Raw genomic sequence first — 23,367 nt, forward strand, 5'->3', positions numbered from 1 at the left:
GAGTAAACATTTATAGTTTAAAATACCGTATTTTCATCTCCCCCTTTTTTTAATAATTTTACATCTTGACAATCAAAACTGAAATATTATGTAAAAGCACCACTTTGACCAAATGTACTAATATTGCTGCACTTTTTTGTTTCAAAAAGATAGTTTGCTATTATCAGTTTTGGTGCTATTATTTTTACTTCAAAGTACTTTACTACGTTTCCATGACTTTTACGCAGCTACCGTAAATCAAAAGTTTCTGAATTATATGTTGAAAATTCCAGGCGGGAACACTCCAGGGAGAGAAATATGAGAGTAAATAAGCGAAAATATGTGAGTAGGAAAATTTAGAAATTAACATTTATAAGCAATTTTGTAAGCCTTTTTTTTATTTTCTGTTTAAAACAGCAAACTGATCTTATACTACCACAGATACATTACTCACTCATGAATCATTTTTACATTATTACATTGAAACTAACGCTGTTAGTTTAGTTTGTTTTAATTTTCAATGAAATTCATTAATGATTTTCTGATGTAACAGATTATTTTCATATCACAAATTATATGCATTTCTGAGTAGCATCTTTACTCAAGATATTTTTAGATTTCCCTACGCAATTTGTTTTTAATTAAATTCTTTGTTGACATTATTATCTAATATTTGCATTCATAAAACATATTTCATATATATTTCAGTTTATTTAATTAAATATGGGAAGCAAAGTACTAGATTTTAATTCACAACTTTAGCTTTTAATAAAAAAATCATATACTACATAATTAACAAAAAATTAATTCGAAAGCTTTTCTGTTATACACTCGTGTCTACAAAAGTCTTTATCCGGTCTTCATTTTCGCAATCGTTGGTCGTGCACATGAACTTGCAGTTACAGAAATATTTTAAATAATGCAAATATTAACGTTTTGTTATTTCTTAATTTAAATGAATGAATTTTGTAGTTATTACGAAATCTTACATTTTATACATTTTTAGGTCACTCTGAATGAATGTTAAAGAAAATGTTATACTTCTTATAAAAATGAATAGAAAAGAAAAAGTGTTTGACTCTTGTACGACGGAAATTGACCTTGCGATTTTTGACGTCACTTTCAGTTTATATTGAAAGGTCCATAATGAATAAATTAGAATAATTCGAGGTTGATTTTTCTTTCACTTAAATGCAACCCAATGATATTCTTTTGCGATTTACCTAGTGTCTTTCATCTATAACTGTTGTTATATGGTTACCTTATTTAAAAGGTATTGTATTTTTATTTACTACAAATGCAAGCATTTCGCTCTTCAATTTTTGTACGGCCCCTGAATATGATTTTTGATTCCTATATCAAATATTTCTGTCAGTTTCTGTCGTACGGCTGTCATACATTTTCTGTTTTATTTTACAAAATATTTACAAAATTTTCTAAGCATAAATACAAGGAACAGAGGAACGGATAAAATGTAAGTTTTGCGAAATTGGCTTTTTTGTGTTAAAAAATACCACAACATGCGCATTTGCATCAATTAAAACATTTTAGTACGGGAAGTACATGTCTACGACCAAACGTTTCGAAAATAAAAGCTCGTAAGGAGTTTTGTTTTATCACACTTCTTTATCAAAGCATATTGAAGATAGGGATAGTTAAGAGATATCCGACTAAAAAAATAAGCAGGTTTTTTATATAGGATAAAAAAAATTCTTTACCAATCCAAATCACTTTTGTTCGGTTACTTCAATAAGATACAGCAAGCAAAAATTATTTGCCTAAGCAGAAGGATGCCTTCGCAGACGCCTAAGCGAAACTGGCACCCATTCTCGATACACTTGAGGAAAACTGCAAAAAGCCAGATCGTTTGCCTGTGCTCGAGCCCAGGACGAACTACTTGTACTCCGCGATCTTTAACTACTGGGCCACTGCGGAGGTAATTATTTTTGCTGTGTCATAGAATATTTTAAGCTTGATGCTTTCTGAATGCATTGATTACCAAAAAAAATAATAATCACTAATAATCAAACAGTTATCTTTGTATGATCTCCCTTTCCATTATAATACACTATAGTTAGAAATAAGGCTCTTTTTAATGCCAAGTTCTCATTAAAAATGTTCAACTTTTCATGACTGTAGGTGCAATATCCTCCAGCAAACCAATGTAGCTTTCTCATCATGTACTTATGCTAAGTTGTATTATAAGTTTGGATATTAATGAGAAGAATGACTGTTTTATTGAATAGTTATTTGAATCATCTCTCTCATTCGGTTCATCATGTTTCATATTGTAATTATTACAAAATGCCCATACATAGGTTGCTATAAAATGCTCTCTTGCAAGTAAATTTAACAATATATAAACTAAATATAATTATCTAAATCTCATAATTTTCTTATTGTCAAGTTAATTACACTGTGAAAACTTGATTAGTGAGCGCACGCATAGAATCAACATTTACCATACGTTATCAGTACAATCACAGCAAGAAGGTAAAACTTCTTAATACAGTCACGTAAATCATGAATTATTAGAGAATTTCTTTTAATATTTGAAATGGCTTTAATATTTGGAAATGCCTTATTACTTAAGATACATTTGTTACCGGTTTCTCCAAGTTTTAAAAAGTTCTATAGATGGGGTTTGTTTTACAGGTAAAGAATTTTAAGTTCGTGACTGTTGAAAGGCGAAAAAAAAAAAAAAAGGAAAATCGTAATATTCTTAAGTTTGCAATATTATTATCAAGTTTGCAAATATTTATTACACAGTATGTTAAAAATTGATTATTAAGTTGCTTTACGTGACGAACGAGGCCACCGCGGTGGCAGAGGGATAAATATTGGCAGTTCGAATTCAGGCGAACAAGATAGCTCAATAACTGCTTTTCGTGGTTTTCTCCATGTAAGCCCGTTTCCCTTAGAAAGTCCTCCACGAAGGTATAACACTTCGTAGGCAGACAGTCTTCCTAGGCTTTTCCTTATTCAAATAAGAAACTTTAATCAAACACGAAGAAAGACTACTTCGTAGGTTCTGTGTTGATTAATTAAAGAAATTAGGAAACTTACGTTGAAAAATATGTTATTTTGAATAATGTAATCACTTCATAGAGATCACTGTGATACAAGATAAATCTGTCCTTTATAGTTTTCTTTGAATTTATCTGGTGCTTTTTTTTTTTTTTTTTTTTTGAGTTAGTCAAATCTTGTCAAATGTAGCCCTTTATGGACGAAAGAGAAAGAAATAACACATAGTGACATGCAATATGAACACGAAAATGTATCAAAGTGCCATCTTTGCAACTGACATGAAATAACAAGTAACTTAAAAACTGAAATCTTAATATGCTTAAAGAAACAGACAGAACTCGGGCATAAAATGATTGGAAAACACAAAAAAAAAAAAAAAAAAAAAAAATCCTCATTCGAAATTTAAACGGCGTGAAAATTTCAGGCAATGAGATTTTTTCCTTTCCATTCGTAAAAAAAACTAAATAACTATAATAGTCCAGTAATCAGTACTCATGCACATACATTCTGTATCATACGCCACAGAAAACTTTTCTTGTAAACAAATCAGAATTTCTTGATAAAGGAAAGAGCCCCAAAATGTCTTGAGCATCGCATTTTTTTTTTCCTGTTAAAATAACTAGTTCCTTGAATATTGTAAAATTGGAATAGGGGCAAGCATTCTGGATCTATGATATTCTGATGAGATCACCAACAAAAGAAAATATGGGCATTGTTTACATGATGCGTAATTCGTGGCAATACAATAGAAAAGAGCTTCTTTTTTTTTTTACCTTCTCTCGACACGTGTCAAAAGTGATCGTTTACAACATCCTATAATATTTAAGGTCTGACACGAACAGTTGCGGAAGAAGAAAAGGTTCTTTTCACAACGTGTGTATAATTAGTTATTTTTCTCACCCTCTAAAAATAAAATAAAATAAACGGAAAAGAATCAGCCGTTTGCTTCACCACGAGCTGACTAGTACTCTGACGTCACGGACAAAATGCAAAAAAAAATGAAACAAGTCTCTTTCTGCGAACGACAGTCGTATTTATTAGTCAAAGTCAGGAGGCTCTCCGTAGTTCTCTCTACATGTGACGCGGGACTTCGAGTTTCGCGGCAGAAGTTTTTCTCCGCCAACATCTCAGCTGCGCGGTGATCGTGACGTCAGACGGAGGTCACTGAAACGATTCTCGTGACTGTGTACCCGGCACTGGCAGATTGGTTCTAGCTCAGTGCGGACTACTTTTGAGGTGAGTGCGGTCTTTCATCTACTTTCTCTCGTCGGAAGTTGAATTTTAGGTTCTCAGATAGTACATCATTTTATCCTAACAATTGTCTGTTCACCTTCTCTCACTTTAAATTCTCTTGTTTAAAAATCTCCACTTGAGAAGCATTTGAAGCGCGTTATGTTTATTTACCATTAGATCGTAAAGAAGTTTGATAGTATAATGAAATTCTTTCTTACTGTGTTACGTTTATTTACCATTAGATAATAAAGAAGTTTAATAACATTATGAAAATATTTCTTACCTGTTAAGTAAAAGTAAATGCGTTTAAAATGTAAGTGCTGTTGGGTTAACTTTTTGTCTACTTTTCTCGTCTCAAAATTAATACATATCATAAAGACCTTAAACCTTGGAGCATTTTTCGCAGATTTTCTCTAACTTGAATAGTCCTGTTAGTAGTTGTCGAATGCGAGAATTATTAACAAGTGCTTCTAATTTAAGCTGCCTGATTGTAAAAATGAATTTCTCTTATGAAAGTTGTCAAATCCATTAATGAGACTACCTTACGGCTAATAGCTCTCGAGTGCTTCATCATTGTAACAAGCGAACCAGCCAACTGTTAATAACATTGGAACAAAACATATGATTACTGGAATTATTAAGCTTTCAGCTGCATAATTAACGTTTTCTGCATATCCTATTATTAATCATGTTAAGCTTAATCTTTTAAGTACATTATGAGATTGTTATGAGGGAATATGCGAGAATGTACGCTTAGAAAACTTTAAAAATGAGTATCTCTATAAATGCTTTTCTTTAATTGTAAATGCCTTTAGAATAAGCCAAAAGAGTGTGTGTAATATAGAAAATGCTTATAAAATTAGCTTTAATTATTAGTTTAAGTAGTCATCTTGAAACCTGTCAGAGTGAAATATATTGCCGCTAATCATATTCTGATGAACAAACTGAATTATTTGATCTGAAGTTGTGGAAAGAAAAAGATTTTGTGTTTTAGCGTGAATGTTTCACATAGCTTTTCGTATGGATTTTTTGTAATTGCATAGGCCAGGGGTTCTCAACCGGTGGTACGCAAGAGAAAAATGGGTGGTACGTAAAGAAGCAAAATATTTTTATCTATTAAATTCAAAAATTAAAACCCCAACATCCTAATTGAGTTTTTTTCTAATACTTGTAAATTTATGCTATCTGAGCTTTGTTCAAGAGTGGTAGTAGTACATTGTATTGGTGGTACTACAAGTTTTCAGTTTTTGTTTAGATGGTACGCGTTAATCAAAGGTTGAGAACCGCTGGCATAGGCTGTTTAATGCCGATTTATAGAAATGTAAATCATGAAAGCTGTAATTTAAAAGTTTTTAGCTTTTTTCAGAATGCTATATTAAGTTCAGATCATTAAAGACATGTAGTAATCTGTCTAGTCTGTCTTCTTTTGAATATCAAAATAAAATGTCATCGAAACGCAATAAAAACGTAACTTTGCAGATACCCAGAGGCTACAGTACAATTTGATAATATTTTGAAATAAAATGAATGATACGACGTAGACTGTGATAAATATACTTCACCAAATAAACATATCTCTTTTGTAATGAAAAATATTGCTATTTATATTCTTTATATCTTTTAAATTTTTAAAGATAAGTATCTTATCTTTTTACTTAGCTATAAGTATATTCTTATATTCTATCAGCTTTGCGAACTTTATATATGCAAGTCTGTGATGTGTTTCGCGTAAGAACTTGTGCAGATTGAAGGTAAATTATACCCGTTTTCATGCAAATTACAAATTACGAGTGAATTTTATTTAATTCCATTGAAATTAAATCATTCAAAGAAATTGCATTCAGCTTACAAAGGCCCACCAGCGGCCGAGCGGTAAAGTCGCTGAACACTGGTAGTTCGGTCCGAGGTTCGAATCCCGCGAACGGGCTGGCTGCATGGGTGTTTTCGTGGTTTTCCCCATGTGTAACGTGTATACGAGCCAGTTTCCCTTAGAAAGTCCTCCACGAAAGGCATCCCTCCTCTTAGGCAGATAGCCCTAGTGTGCTTTGCCATAATTAAATACACCGACACCGATCAGCTTACAAAATTTTCAGTATTGAAAGGTAGCTGTTCTATGCTTCAAAAATATTTTTGAAAGACTTGTCTCATAATAAAGCCTCGATAACTCATGTCGAAAGCAGTTGTATCTACCATTCTTTTTATTACGAATAATGCAAAAAAAAAAAAAAAAAAAAAAAAAAAAAAAAAAAAGGCCATAAAAATTGAAGAAAAAAAAACTTTTGAAAGCGAAGTTGTAAATCGTTTTCTTTTATGTAATGTAAACCTCAATTCTAAACTCATTGAGCAAAGGGCATTCGACGTAACTTCCTGTGTTTCATTTGTGCTGGGTAGGTGGGAAATAATTGACGTCATACTAATGTTATGAAACAAATCGAAAATGACAGGTGATGTTGCAGATAAATGTATGTTTTGTATATTTATATTTTTTGCTTTGATAATTTTGCGTGTTAAAAATTTATAAAACCTGAGAGATAGCCTTTTACTTTGGTGATAAATATTTAAACTCGTACCCTTTCACTGTGCGTAATGAAAATCGGTTGAAACATTAGGCGAAATTATTGGTGAAAATTATTCACCAAATTTTGCTTATTGGAGAACTGGTACGTAATTGTTTCAAATTTAACTCTGAAGTGAATTATTTTAACTTAGTTATTTTTAATTAGAGAATAACTTGAATGGTTTTTATCTTTATTACTTGCAAAAGCAGAGAACATCTCAAAACATAATGTTTTTAAACATCTAAAAGCTATTTAAAGCACTGATATTTTCGGGACAAAAACGTGTTCGCATTGAAAATTCATTTTTATCATCTAAGTTTGCACCCTTTTTCATGTTTTAAATATATTACTGTTTTGTAACTATTGAAAGTACTATGATTATATATTTTTGATCGATACATTAGATTAGTGATGGTACTTTTAGAAATATAAATCACGATTTTAAATTACCTGCAGAATTTTACTTGTTGCAATAACAGTAGTGAATAAGTAATGTTTAAAAGCGAAAATATGATTTTATTTCTGATTAGTATATTGTTTTGATTTCTGTAAAATAGATTCGTAAGATGAAGTTAGTTACTGTAAACTTAACTCTGAATAATTAGTAGATAAGGCTACTTTAATACTGCCATCACTGGGTTCGAATTTTTTAATTTTAATAAAAAGGTATATAATTATTCTAATCAAACTTTACCTATTTGTGTAACTAAAAAATTATCTATTTAGACAGAAATTTCAAAAATTAAGTAAATTTTTCTAGTTCATTTTAATGTATCACTTGACTTTTGGACTTCTTGTTTTTGGCACCCATAGAATTCGGTTATTTTATTACAATCTTTTTTGTCATTTCGACGAATTTTAGTATGTCAAATAACTGGTAACTATGCGAGTCTATTATTTTGTTAATTTTTTTCAAATATTTGCAAAACATTTCTGCTCTTAGCATGAGGAAATTTTCATTTCGAAATGGCTTTTTATTAATGCATTTTATTTCGCAAATATTTTTAATTAATTAGAAGAAATTCTTAAAGTTATTGTTCAGATTTTTTTCCGAAATATTTTTTTCTTTATAATATGGCTTAATGAATTTTACCACCTTAGTACTCAGAATTTTTAAAAAATTTCAGCCTTCGGTTTAGTCACTATTCGTATTAGAAAGTTTCACTAAAACTGAACAGTTCTCTCAACGTGTTCATTGAAAGTTCATGTCATAATGAAAAATTTTCGAGGAAACGCTGCGCATAAAAAATTTCAAAGTAGTCGGTCCGAATATTCCATGTGTTTTCTTTTGAAATTGAAAAAGAACTCGCCACTGCGAAACGCTGCTAGTTTTATTTTATTCGGTGTTTGTTGTGAAAAGAGGTAGCAACATGAGGTCGGTCCACATGGTTTCCCGTGTATAGCCTAAATATAAACTAGTTCCCCTTAACAAAGCCTCCTACGAATTCATATCTTCCTAGCAAAATCCTTCATGTTCTTTACTATAATTAATAATTAACGAAGGTCAATTAATATAAAATGCATTATCTTATCGTGCCCTACATGCATAAAGTGTCAAAGTCAGAGTTTGTATTTTTGCAATTTCTTTTAGTTTGATTTTATTTCTTGATGCATAAAAACATACTTTAGTGTCATGTCATTAGAAACCATTTATTTCATGAAATAAAAAATTTAGCATCCAAGATTCAACATTACTTCTTCGTTTTTAATGTATTTCAAATGCTTTCTTTATGATTGTGCGCTTTGAAGAAAAGTTAATATCAGATTTTATAGCTGTCTTAGAGTTGTTTGTGAAATATGGAGATTTAAAGTGTCAGTTATTTCTTTCATCTATATTACATGTTGACAAATTTGCATTTTAAAAATTAGTAAAAAGTTAGAAATATTGTCTAAATTTGGTGGTATTATGAAGGCAACTTCCGCAGTTTTACGACCTATTTATATGCAAAGGAATTTTCTAATTCGCCCGCAAATGGACAGTTTTTAAGACTGTTGAACACTAGTAATTCGACTTGGTTTCGAGTCCTGGCGAAGAGGGTGGCTACTTGGATGCGTTAGTGGTTTACCTCTTGTGTAACGTAAATATGAGTCGGGTTCCCTTAAAAATTTGCCGCGCTAGTATCCGAGTGACTTAATTCTTCGAGCGCGAAGTCCGTGAATAACATGTCCACTTTTATCCTGAATATACGCGAGGAACGTTCTTATTGCGTCCGTAGAAACAGAATATTTCAACTGTGATCAGTTTCTCAGGAAGATAAGGCGCAATTTTTTTGTGTGTGTTTTCGTTAATTTTATACCAGCGGTCAGAGGGTGTTAAAACCTCTCAGTGCTGAGAGTTCGACCCATAGGAACGGGCTAGCTGCATGATTAGTTTCTTCCATGTGTTACGTGAAGGCGAACCAGTTTCCTTTAGAAAATCCTGCATGAAAGTTTTCCTCCCTTTAAGCAGATAGCCCATGAGCGCTTTGCAATATTCAAGTAACCTTAACCTTTAGTCTTCCGAGTTTCTAACCCTAAATCGTCCCTTCCTTTAACGGGCCAACAACCGGACGAGCGGTAAAGTCGCTGAATACAGACAGGTTCATCGCCCTGAGTTCGATTCCAGGCGACGGGCTGGCTGCATGGTCTTTTTTAGAGTTTTTCTGATGTGTAATGAGTATACGAGCCAGTTTTCTTAGAAAGACCTTCACGAAGGAAGATGCTCTGTTTAGGTAGTTAGCCCTAGTGTTTTGCCATAATCAAATAAATGAAACTTTTCCCTGAGGCATATAGCTCCCGTGTGTTTTACCGTGTTCAAATAAACAAGCAGATTTTGAATCTATTCAGGACACGAAGACAACAATGGCACCGCAAATATACTCGTGAAAGAAAACTTTCAGAATTGTTTCAAAAAGTCTGAAGAATGATTGGGAAAAGCATTTCAAAGGGAGAAGTATGGCTCTGAACTTGATTAATGCCAACGTATTCTATTGTAATAAGTATTTGTTTAAACATGCTCCGTAAATTGTATGTGTATATAGCATTTAAAGCAATTGCCTCGATCTCGCTATTATATTAAATCTCTCACGTTTCGAATAAATATTTACTGATAATGAGAAAAGAAGCAGTTAACGAGGTAAGAAGTAAGTATGAAAGTACCAAAAGTAAAATATTAGCGCAATTTAGAAACAGTATGTAATTCTAGAAAGATGTAAATTTTCTTTAAATGGTTAATTAAATGTGTGTCTTATCCAAATGTTTCAAAAATGTTTTCATTTTATTTTAAAATAAATAATAACGTATGAAAGTCATAAATGAAATGGCATAAAATTTTGGTACAACTCTAATATACGCCCTAATTTCACCAAATGTGGCGATATGTGTTCTGCGCTGGTTTTTAGCGCGATTGCGTGTTCTATGGCAACCCTGTTGACGTTGAAAAATCTTTCGCTGGAGCTCGTTGGTTCGCCTCTGTGTCTGAGAAGATTGGAGAGAAAGATAAAATGGTAGTTGTTGAATTGAAGTTCGGCAAAAGGAAATATGATTGTGGCTATCCTGTTGAGAGGTAGTGGGTATTTGGAAGTGTGGAAAGAGGGTTTGGGAGATTATTTTTAATGGCAGTACATGATAGAAGTAGGGATTTGTGATTTTATTTATTTGTGAACCATAGTATAAATTTTCTGGATAGTGTGTCTGGCTGTTATGTAAATACGATAGTGATTACGTGGCGGCATGTTAAAGGCGGTATGAAATTTATATTTCTGCTATTGGAAAACGCATTAATTCATGGTAAGTGCATTTTATCCTTGTTCTTATTTTGTAGAATGTTATGTTCATTGGTTCTTTAGTATGAATTTCTGTCGTTATTGTTGTTTGTTTAAATTGTTTGAAATTTATTTTAGTTTATTTTGTTGTTTAGTGTCTAGACTGTACAATTCGTAGATGTTTTTTAAAGTTGAAACAGAACGCTGTGTACATGGTATTATTTGAAATTTATTGTTATGTTATTTTATTAAAGCGAGGTGTGCGCAGTTTGTAGATTCGTTCGTTGCCTACATTGTGCAATTCGTAGATGTTTTTTTATATTAAAACATGTCGCTGTGTACATGGATTCTTGTCAAATATTTTTGGTTAGAAACTTTACGTTTTTGCTATCTAAATTTTTTGTTTTTGTTTCGGATTTTTAGCTAAATTGTGTGTTCAAAACGTAGTTTTTGCATGTGCGAAAACCGCGTTTTTGGAGACATTTTAGGCTAAAAAGTTCAAAATGTAAACAAAACATTTAGATAGTAATATGGCAGCGTGAAGTTTCTCGCCAAAAATATTTGGCGAGAAATTTGGCGACTTGAGGGCGCATATCTGACTAGTTCCAAAATTTTTCGTACAGCAGCAAAAAATCGTTTATTGGACAATATTGCCAGCAGAGTACAAAATTTTCTACTTCTGGGCCCAACAGCGGCGAGCGGTAAAGTCGCTGAACACTGGTAGTTCGGTCCGAGGTTCGAATCCCGCGAACGGGCTGGCTGCATGTGCGTTTTCGTGGTTTGCCCCATGTGTAACGTGTGTACAAGCCAGTTTCCCTTAGAACGTCCTCCACGAAGGCATCCCTCCCCTTAGGCAGATAGCCCTCGAGCCTTTGCCATAATTACGCAAACTTTCAACTTCTGGTTGATATAATAAGCTTATGTTAGATTTAAGCGTGTGACGTGAATATGAGCCATTTCCTTAGAATGTCCTCCACAAAGGCATCCTTTCTTCTAGGCATATAGGCTTAAAAGACTTTGCCGTATTGTAGTAATGGAACAAGCCTTTAGATCAGAGATTCTCACCTGGTGGTACGCAAGAGAAAAATAGGTGAAGAATATCGTCGTTTGTTTTTAAGAACTCGTAACATATGGTGCATTTTAAATATTTGTGAAAATATAATAAAACAAACCTAGATTTTCAAAATGGAAAAATGTCTAGGATTGACTAAGCGGAAGAGTGATGATTCATAGGTGATGGCTCCAGGACAATCTAATAGCACTAACAATATTGAAAAGACAATAAAAATTGTTTGTAGAAAATATAGTGAAAGCTGTTTTATCATTTGGGTTTACATGGAATGGAAATGTGGTGTTTGCGGTGAATCCAATCAAAGTATAAGACCATAGTTTCTTAAAATATATCTTGAACCTAAGCATGCCAATATAAAGGATAAATCTGAAGAATATTTTAAGAGAAATTTATCGGAGATCTTATTATCTTATCAGATTGATTGTTTCTTTCAATATTGGCATACAATTACATAGAATTTTTATCACATAGTTCAATTTTATGCTCTAAGGCCATTCGCGGTAATTAAGTCAATTAGGATGCAATCATACCGCTCACCCGACGGCGAAAATATGGAAAAGGCAAAGTCAAGGGTTAAATTCATCCATTCTAATGAGAATGCACTAGCGAAGTAAAGCATTCCGGTTTTACATAATTTCTGAGTAAGCTATTCGTACTAATTAAAATAATTCTTGCATTTAAACTTTCATTCCAAATTAACATTTAACTTGAAATTAATGCAGATAATGATAAAGAGAATTAGATTTTTAGCGTAGTTTACGCGAGATGAGATCACTTGGGGTCACGTGATATGAACCGGCGAATCAGGATGTTGAACCATGAAAGCATAGTAAATTTTTAAATAATGTCTTTTTGCAAATTTATTGTCTTTATTTATTGGCTTTTTACAAAATTTTAAACGATATAAAATGTTTATGCCTTCAAAATAAAAAATTCTTAGAACTAACATTTTTATGTGTATCTGCATGTTGTCGCCAATAAAGTCTGCTTGGCGAGATTTGCGCCGCTGAAACGGAAAAGTACCATTTACTCATTGCTCTATTCATCTTTCATTAGTGAGGCTCTAATAGCCTGAACAATCCTCGAAAACCTGAAAATCGTTTCGCAATGAAGCTGTGAAAATTGTTCATTTTTTTTTTAAAGCAGAGCTTCAAATTCAAGAATATTTACGATTTTATGCCAAGGGCATTGAACACGAAACGCTTTTGATATATTTCGAAGTAAGATGGGTTATCTAGAGACAGTTTTAAATCGTCTTTTTCAGCTTCGATCAGAAATTCAAACTTTAAATCACAGAGGAAAATTTGAAGTGCTAAGATATTTATTCAGAGAATTATGGTTGGCGCGTTTAGCATATTTAGCTGATATTTTTGGAAAGTTAAATGAGTTACATTTAGGATTGCAAGGACAAAGTATTAATTTTTTTACCATTAGAGATAAAATAAATGCAGTGATAAAAAACTGGAGCTAATAATGATCAAGGAATTGCATAATATTTTAAGCTTTTACCACTTTTAGAAAGTTTTCTAACCAAAAATAAATTGAAAATAAAAGGATAATTAGCATCCGGTATCAAAAAGCTTTATTTTTCATCGGTTAATAATTTCAATATGTACAAGTAGTTTCCCGAGCAGTATGAGAAATAAAATTGAATTAGAAATCCATTTTGTTTCAAATGTACCGGAAATTTTATCTCGTGAAGTAAAAAAAACAATTGACAGAAATTTTCTGTGATCGAACTCTTAACTGGAGATTTCAAAAATAACATACCTGTTGACTTTGCCTGAACTGAAAAAAAAATTGAAGCCATTTCAGATAAAGCTATTAAATTGTGATTGCCCTTTTGCACAACGTATTTGTGTGCACAAGGATTTTCTTCCATGCTATACTTGAAAAATAAATACAGAACAAAATTAAAATTCGATCCTAATTTACGGTTAAAACTAAATGAAATAAGACCAGATATTAAGAAATTGATCTCAAACAGGTCCAAACTTCGCACTTAATTGAAGAATTATAACTTAAATTTTGATATTTAAAATGGTAACCAATTTTTAATCTAATATTTTTGTGTGCGCATATTTAATAATAGCCAACAGGTTGTGCAAGTGGCAAAATATATTTTTAATATTTCTGCAGAGAAATTGAAAAATAGTCATTATAAAATGTAATGATGGTACTAAAATTTTTAATTTTTTAGATTGTACGCGTTAGTCAAAAGTTTGAGAACCGCTGCTTTAGATGTAATTTTAAAGCGTTCACGTAGTGGCCGCGCACATGATTTAGTTACTGGTGTTAGAAAACTAATAGTTATGCCGGCATATATCTTGCGTGAAATTGGTAAAAATTTAGGAAAATCATATTTCAGTATCTTTTTAAGAGTTTAAACATCAAAGTGTGTCACAAACAGGCCAAGGTGTAAGGGAAACGACCTTGTAGTGATCGTCAGCAGCATGCGCTTGTGAAGGACTTGTAAAAAAAAATCTAAAATGAGAATTTCAAAACTTCTTATAGTGGTAGAATGTTTACTGAAAATAAAATGTGTACAATAAAAGAAACTGGAAATTATTTTGACTACGCAGATAAAATGACAGAGTTGACATAAGTTAGCTACGCAAAAAAGAGTTGTTTGGTTTGGTGACGGCGAATTCTCATATAAAGTGACGAAAGTTCACTTCATTTATTTCACATGACTCCAGTGAGAGATAAAATGGCTTGAAGAAAGGCAGATGTGGCGAAGAATCTATTTTCGTTTGGAGTTAAATAGCAAACGGCAGCAACAGTTGGCAGATTGATAGAACTATGATCAAAATCTTTTGTTTACATATATTGAGAAATCTTAGAGTAATTGCAAAGGCGACAATTGGACCATCACTGACAACAACTCTTTTGCTTACAACTGATAACCTTAGCGAAACGTTTTTCTGTCCACCAATGCAGTCGCTAGCCTTGGTTACAGCTCAAACATCATTAAACGGTAATTCACTAATACATCTTGTTTTGAATTATAATCCTCTAGTTCAGACTAAACATCTGTTAGACTTAATTAAGCAAGTGTTAAAAGGTATTTGATTAATCTCTCAGTAGTCGAGTGAGAAAAGACCCACTTATGGTCATAAATTCTTTTGAAATTGCGTAACATTTAATGTAAATTGTTTCACTAAGAACATTTTGAATTTATACATATTTATCTGTGCACTATTTCACTGTGTTATTTATATGATGAGAAGGCTGTATTGCTTTGCTCCACCTGGGCATGTAACTGCAGTGACAGCGAGAGTTAAGTGACAACCAGATGTTGTCGGACTACGACAGTAAATTAACATCCTGCGAAATATTTAAACGGTCAGCTAGGAAACAATTTCTCTTTAAGGTAACCTAGAATGACATTGGATATAAATACGAACTTTCGCGTGCATTCCTTATTAAAACCTTTGACCGCTGGTATGATGCCCTATTTCTATGATGCGCTTAGAAAACATTTAAATGTCTCTTGCTGAGAGATCATACCTATTCAGTCATTTCATAGGCTTATTGTGGTGGTATCCATGACCATACGATAGTAACATTGTTTTACCAAAAAGTTGGGTTGTTTTCAAATATACTTTGCGTTTGTTTTCTCAATTTGTTGTAGATCTAACATGAGTTATAATCAGATTTTCTGACAAGTATCAAAATGGTATAAACTGATGAAATTCCATAGCGGCTCTGATTTGGAGCAATATTTTTACTTTTTTCGAAAACTTTTTTTAACTTCGGCAGGATGACGTCGTTTTTTCTATGTGAAGACCTAAAATCTATATCAAAGTAATGGGGTCAAGAGTTAAGGTGTAAGAATTCTGATGTGTAAAAGTTATAGTTGCTTCTACTTAGTCTTCAAAGTAATTTTTCGTAAATTAAAGTAAGTCGAAATTTGATAAGCAATGAAGATTCAATTTCAAAAAGCGAAAATTTTGAAAATTAGTTTAAGAACAAGTGTGCTGAAATTTATGAATAAAAACTGCATTCCATGAATAACTTCCAAATAAAAATTCTAATGCGAAATATCAGGAAAATCGACATTAAAAATCCAAGATTCTAACTAAAGCAATTTGTTTCGGTAAATGAAGCTTAAACCCTCAAGTTCTGCATTCGATTCTCTTAATCATTGTAAAATTTCAACCTGTTTTTCCGTACCCAGTGGCCGAGTGGGTTAACCCATTTTCGGCACAGTGTGTCCGGTCTGGAAACGCCTAAAAGTTTCCTTCTGTACGCACAGAAAAATTGAATGAAAAAGGATTTATAAGTTACTATAGGTTACTTTGAACCTTCTTTATTTATATTAGATGGCAGCTTAGCAAAAACCAGTCAATATATTTTAGCCATGTTTAGTTTTTTTAAGACTCTCATTTTTCAAAGAAATCTTCCAGATTTTTTTTTTAGGGTATTAAAGGAATTGTTTGAAAATAAATTTCTGTTATTTTTTGGCTGTATGCTAATCTTCTTATTCTATATTAGTTTTAAATTTTTACCTTGAAATCTTGCCTAAAATCAAACAGCGAACCCTAGTTGTGCCCAGACCGGGCTCACCGATAATCTAGGACAACTGAGAGTCTGTGTTCTTTTTTTCTCCGCATCTCATCGATCAGTTCATTGACAACAATGCTAGTTTCAGCACTCTCTTACGAAGCTCTATTCAATCAGTGTGCCCACTTTGGGCACACCCACAGAATTAAACGATAAATGCTATCTTCACAAAATTTTACTTGTGTACTCCTCTAGGCCTAATTAAACTGCCTACTTTTTTTTTATCAAAACTCCAACTTTAAAAGGTAGCGTGCCGGAAAGGGTTATGACTTCTAGAAACTTCAGTTCACTCTGAGTTCGATCACAGGCTAGCAGAAGTAGCTACGTGATTGGATATTATGGTTCTTCTCATGTGTAAGAGCCACTTTCCCTTAGAAAGTTCTGTACGAAGACATCGCTGTCTTGGGCAGATAGCCCTCGTGCATTGCTATATTCAAATTACCTAACCTTTAAGATTAAAAACTTTAATAACCTCTAAAATAGCTATACATTTCTTTCATATCCAAATTTAAACGCTTTAATTAGTAATGGCTTTATTAAAGGTATGTACTCGTGTAAAAATAATTCGGCATACTTTAAATTTTTTTAATAGGATCATTTATCGCACTTCCAAAAGGTACATTTTAGGAAAAAATATTAAAATTAATCACAAAAGGTATTCTCTAGATTAAATAAGGTAAAATGTTTGAAAAATAGTCTTAACTCAAGTAACGCATTTATTTACTCCGAAGACTAAGGAAGTCAAAATGAGAGTCTACCCACCAGAGCCTAAGCGTATGATCATTCTATACTGCTAGTTTGACTTGGGTTTAATTTTCGGAGAACGGAAGGATTTCTTAGTGATTTCCCCGTATGTGATATGAATAAGAGCAAGATTCTTTCAAAATGTTCTTTAAGAAAGCATCGCTCTGCATAAGCAGACAGATAGACGTCATGTGATTTCCTTTAATCAGTTAAACAGAAAAAAATAATTAAAATTTAATAAATTCAGTTAACATTTTAAATGAACATTATTGCAGTGAAATTCAAAGTAACTGAATTCAGCCATTTAAAATTTCAATTTGTTAACGTCATTTGATCGTTGAGCGAGTTTAAATCAAATCAGATGGTAATAACAATGTTTAAAAAAGAACTCCAAAAAATTAAAATTTCGCCAGTTAGGTTTTTCTTATTATGGAAGTTCCCTTGCATAATTATAAAATATTTTCGGACATTACAAAAATACTTTAGGAATTTTGGCGAAAGATACTTATCACAAAACCGCAATTTTATAGAGGAAAGATTTTCAGTTTTTCTTACATATACTTTAAGTGATTGAAATCATCCAAACTTTTTAAATGCTATGAAATTGCAGATATCAAATATTGTCGAGATAACGAATGACTAAGCCATATGTTGTTTCTAAACAAAAACAGCATAACACTTCAGTATTTTTGAAAAAGCAAGTCATAAATCCACTGCTAAATATCCTATGTGTTTCACCGAGATTCATCGCTCCTCCTAAATTTATTGTAATATGGACAATTTTTACTCTAAGAACGTAATTTTTCTTATTACTCGAAATGCCTTTTATCTGTTGCCATTCTTGCTTCTTCTACCCTCTATAGGTATTACCACTGAAACCTGCGATGAAACTTTTGGTGCATTTAGTTTTTAACAGTTAAATGGTTCACTCAAATGTTCAGTGAACAGCGTTGCATTTGAATAAATTTAAAGCAACTGATTTAAATGATTATATGAATCATTTCTTTCATAAACTGTAATAACTTTCATTGCAATACCTTATTTGCTAATCTCTTTGAATAACTCTCAACACTGTTTTTTTTTATTAAGCATATACATAAGAAATTTCAACTAATAGCATTTTCTTCCTTTTAATACTAAAATGATTTCATAACTTCTGGATGCATATTGTTTACCACTGTTTTCTAAATACACTCATGTCCAAAATTATGTTTACATGCATAAATTCACGGATTTCTCAGAGACTATGACTTATAATTTAATGAATTTTCGTGGAATCATACATAACTTGATGACACATAAATGCAAAAGAAAAAATTGAAGATCACCTCATATGATATAAAATTGTAGCATGAAACAATAAAAATGGTAATAAAGTGTGACAAAGAGAGTTAAGGAAAAAAGGAATGATTCAGAAAAAGAATTAAGTCTTACGAATTTAATATGGAATATGATCTCCCCTGACTTGTACACACATATCACAACAACGTGTTTTAAGGCTGGAAATAACGTTGTTAACCACAGTTTGGGGAATTAATCTCCACTCTTCCAGCAATGACGTCTTCAGAGCATTTACATCTCTAGGAGGAGGATGTATACGTGCAATTGCTCTTCCAAGGTAGTCCCATATGTTCTCTTTCGGGTTAAGGTCAGGAGAGTTTGGTGCCAAGGTATTCGCTTAATGTCTTCACTTTTAAAGAATTCATCAACGAGGTTTGCTCGATGTGAACGGGCATTATCATCCATAAATAAAAAGTCAGGTCCATATGCACCCTTGAAAAGTCTTACATAAAGATCTAAGACATCATCTCGATATATCTGGCCTGTCACAGATCCGCTGCTGAACACGTGTAGGGGCGTACGTCCATCGATCATTATTCCACCCCATACCATCACACCTCCACTACCGAAACGGTCACGTTCCACAATGTTCGAGGGATCATTTCGTGTTCCTGACTCCCTCCAGATGTAAACACGTTTAGAATCACCAGTTAAACTACACCACGATTCATCAGTAAAGAGAACATGGGACCATTGATGTTCAGTCCAGTTTTGAAGTTCTTTACACCAATTAAAGCGATCCCTCTTTTTCTGTGAAGGCAGTAAAACACATACCCTTGGCTTTCTGGCATAAAGGCCTTTTTCATTAAGCCTTCTGTATATTGCTTGCCGTGATGCAACAGTTCCAGTGGCGGCTGCAAGCTCTGAACTTAACTGGCGAGCAGTAGCTTTTCTGTTACGACGGGCAGTTAATGCCAGATACCGATCTTCAGCAGCAGTTGTCATTCGTTTCCGACCTTGTCCAGGCCTCCTTACAATACTTCCATCATTTTGAAACTGTTTCCATAGCTTAGAGACTGTCTGTCTTGAAATATTCAGACATGTGGCTGTTTCCATGATTGACTGTCCTGCTTCTAAACGGCCGATAATTCGCCACTTTACAGATTCTTCCAAATGATACTTCGAAGCCACAACAAACCGCTTTGAGTCCCTACACACTGAAATCAAACGCTATGTTGCAGAAATTCACGCAAATATTCAGTTTGCGCAAAGCGCTTGATTCACCCTTGGATGACGTAACTCCTAGATTTGCATATCACAAACCGTTTGATTACTTTTGATTGGATAATGCTAATTAGGCTTGGTTTTCACACATTCCCTGCAAATACGGATCACATTGATTCGATATTTCATTGAATATCATCATTTTTGGGTATGTAAAGATAATTTTGGACATGAGTGTATTATTCTTCATTGGCCTTTCACTGGCTGTCATAAATGCTTTTCTTACCATTTACTTTTGCACTTTGTTTGGCATACATGTTAGCTATTGCTTCCGTTTCGGTGACTAGGAAATAGTTTAATTGGTCGTAATTGTATTAACCACTAAGATAAATACCAGAGTCATGAGTCGTAATGAGAAGCACTGATTGTAGAAACGTTTCTAGTTTGGAGCGCTTCCCATTGCGAAATCTAAGCATCACAAAGTAGTGACTTTATTCTGTATAGTTTCGTGGAATGGATGCTTACTATCGAAGCCCTGAGGTAAGACAGTAGAAAATGACGCAAAATTAAAAATCTAATGATTTGAATGTTAACTTGAATTTTTAGATCTGCATTGGGGGGGGGGATTAAGTCTGCCTGCGCAGTCCTGCATACTGTTGCGGCGAAAGTTTTTTAGCGTTAAAAACGCCCAGTGCTGCTACTACTCTTTATCGTGATAATAGTTATACAAAAAACCTCATTCAATAGATATGCCTCTGATTTTTTTTTCTATTCGCTTTTGATTTGTGTGTTCCTAATAGTCTATTATAATACTCTAAATTCTGCTACATTCACATAAAATTACTTCAGCAACTGCAAGCAGATTCAAAATATGCGTATAATTCTTGCTATATCCCATTTACTGTTAATCTTTGAATGTTCTGTTTCAGTCTCTGTGAACAGTGAATCACGTGATTTCATTGCACTGTTGCTTATTTACCTCGTGCATAAGTAAATTTGAAGCAGACGCGAATATGCCAAACATGGTTAGCATTTGCTTTTACTATTAAAAATAATAATAATGAATAATAAAAATGGTGGCTTGTGTTCTAATTTTGTCTGTTCTGCGTTCACATTTTTAGTTGATTAATCAAATGGTTTTGAGTAATAAACATTCAGAAAACTTTTCTCTTTGATATATCAAAAGGATTACATTCTAAACATCTTTCAATGTTTATCTGTCTTGAACTTTATACCTGTGTTTGGTTAATGTTGTGTACTATTAACGAAACCTCATTTATTTGGGGAAGAGAAGGTTGAAAGTATTGTCTGCCCCTTCCTTGTTTATTTTCTGTATTTTCTGTTTTATTTAATTTTGGTTTCTTTTTGTTTTTATCCTGTCATATCTTTCGGTGTCTAATTTAATCCACTCTTCCCTGCTGTGTCTGCTACCCTAGAATAGCTGTAGACCCGACATAAATTCCATTCCTAGTGAAACTGACAAGTTAAATGAGGATTTTCATGATTTGCTACAAACACAGCAGCCTTTGAATGACTTGCCATAATAGTATACCCTTTTCTTTATCGCTCTTTTAGTTTAATACATGTAGTAAAAATTCATCGCTGCGCTTTCCTATGTTTTCATAAAAGATTCTCTCTATCCCCATTTTTTTTTTCCTTTTCTGTTTTTTTTTTACTTTTGTCTTCAAGTGTACAGCTTCCTTCCTGCCTGCATTCGATCATGGGATGCCATATATAAACTTCCACTTCACAGATGCTGTATTTGTGAAGCAGTAAGTTCTCGAATAATTAACTCTCCTGAGAACAAACACAAAAAAAGATTCAATAATATTAAGACAAAGTAAGCAAATTATATATTAATGTCTTCTATTTATCTTAGTGTCCCATAAGCATGCACACAATGCCAGTGCACTCAGAAAGCAAACTCTCTTTGCCTTCCTATTCTTTGTTCTATACAGTTTTCAATCTCAACTTTGTCATTTTCTCTGCACGTTTTTAGATATTTTGCTGCATCTATTGCGCCCATTTCATTTTTATCACCTTTATTTTCATATTTTCCCCTCTACTTTTATTCTTGTGATTTTCTCATATATTTGTCTGTAAAAGTTTTCACATTTTGTTTACCCAAGGTTTCTTTTTCTTTTCTATTCTGATTTTAATTTCCTTCGTGTTTGGTATGCATTTATAGTCCTATTTTTCCTTGCACGTTTTTGGCTGTAATTTTTCCCCTTTCTTCTACTAAGGTTTCAATCTTTGCAACGCGTATGATCACAATGATTGAAAGGATGATCGTTGAAAACTGGTAATTTCCTCCAAGTTCTGATTCTTAATCTGAAGCGAGCTGATTGCTATTTTCCGAGTTGTTGCTTCCTCCGTCTGTAATTTAAATGCGAACCAGTTCCCCTGAGAAGCGTATTTATTATAAAAAAGTGTTTTCTCCATTTACTTCAATGTTTTCTTTATTTCTACTTGTATGTTTGTTTTTTCGTTTATGGCATTTTTAAACTACTTTCTCGACATTGGTCATTAATGGTGTTAGTCATTTTTATTCGTAATTTCTTCTGCATTTTTAACTGCTCCCTTTTATAACTCGATAAGCTTTTTTTGAGACTAGGTATATGCATACTTAAATAATATATTCATTAGTTTACATAAACTAAGTTTAGTAACTCGTACTTGAGGAAAATAATTTTGCCCGGTTAATAAATGAAGTTCTGAGTAGTAATTAACACAAATAAGCAAAACTTTGCCCGACTCGTTTTGTTGTAAGTCGGTCTATTTTTATAAAAGTGTTACTGTCGTAAATGTAGTAAAACTTGTAGTGTTTTGTCAAGCTCTACAACTTCTTTCACAACAACGCTATGATAGATTTGGATTGCTTTGCAACGAAACTAGTCAGCGATAAATTGTTGCTTATTTGTACGTATTACAAATTTCTTCATTTATTTAGTATACGTGTTCAGAGTTCTAAACTTATACAAACACTTAACTCATAGTTTATTTAACGCGAAATAAATTGTTCAGTTTATTTTCATTAGATGCACAAACCTTTTAGATGCTTATTTTAGAAACTGCTTTGTAACTGATCACGGAACATGCATGTGAGGTTGCAAACGACAGCTGTAATATATTGATTGGTGCTTAATTGCCTGGAAGTGCATCTAATTTCTTGCGAACAGTTTTATATTTCTCGTCAAGGTCATTATGGTAGAAACTGTTTTTCTTTTATCTTTAGTTCGCGAACAGTCAGTAAAGCAAAGATGCTATTTACGTCTTGCACATTTCAGCGCAATACATATTCCTTTTGCATGTTCTCTGTTTTCAACATAATTAATATGGCACTTTTGTATTAATTTGTTTTCATGATTTCATGTTCTGTTAGTACCTTTTCCAATTCACTGCTTTTAAAACTCTGTTCTCACAAAGCTGCCGACCAAGCGCATGAAAACATCTATAAGTTGTACACGAATAGCACAACGTTAAAAGTGCAAGGTAACTGCTTACGTTTATCAATTATTAACAGCAGCAAATTTGCTAGTGCTTATTTTCGGAGGTATTCCATATTCTAATTTTATTCTCGCACTTTCTAGAGAAAATAAGTCTATTTTTAGATTATTTAGCTCTCCTGAATTTCGAGGACATGGCAAAGGTAATAAAAAACCGACATTTACGTCCTTTAACGAGGCGTGAGGCGAGGAAAAGCTTCCATTTCATTAACTTGAATAAATTAGTAGAAAATAAAGTGTAAAACTCGTATTTACTGTTGCTAATGATGCGAGTTTCTTTTAAATAATTGTAAGCTGACTTACGTTACATCTGATAGCAATTCTAAGAAAGATTTTTCATGTACGGTGTTTTTATACGGAGTTTGCATTTTAACAATAAGACGCGAAGCTCTCTTATAAAGTGAAAAAGCTGAATACAAAAGTGTTTTCAGTTA

The 23,367-nt window shown here is 32.9% G+C and overlaps 1 protein-coding gene across 3 annotated transcripts in view; it reads left to right on the forward strand.

Annotated features, from left to right (window-relative positions):
• The window catches only part of LOC118189682 (uncharacterized), a 41,074-nt gene that overhangs the window by 13,532 nt on the left and 4,175 nt on the right, over nt 1-23,367 (forward strand). Inside the window, exon 1 of one of the 3 annotated variants that reach the window (XM_035360342.2) lies at nt 4,055-4,242. The exons of 1 other annotated variant lie outside the window; for it this stretch is intronic. The gene's annotated coding sequence lies outside the window, so the exon portion shown is untranslated. Of the gene's footprint in view, nt 1-4,054; nt 4,243-6,765; nt 6,900-23,367 lie in introns of those variants that run through there. One more of the 3 variants, XM_035360343.2, reaches the window with a different exon arrangement.

Source organism: Stegodyphus dumicola, chromosome X2 (assembly GCF_044657685.1).
Source record: "Stegodyphus dumicola isolate Sdum_Otavi_A_Nest chromosome X2, ASM4465768v1".
NCBI lineage: Eukaryota > Metazoa > Arthropoda > Arachnida > Araneae > Eresidae > Stegodyphus > Stegodyphus dumicola.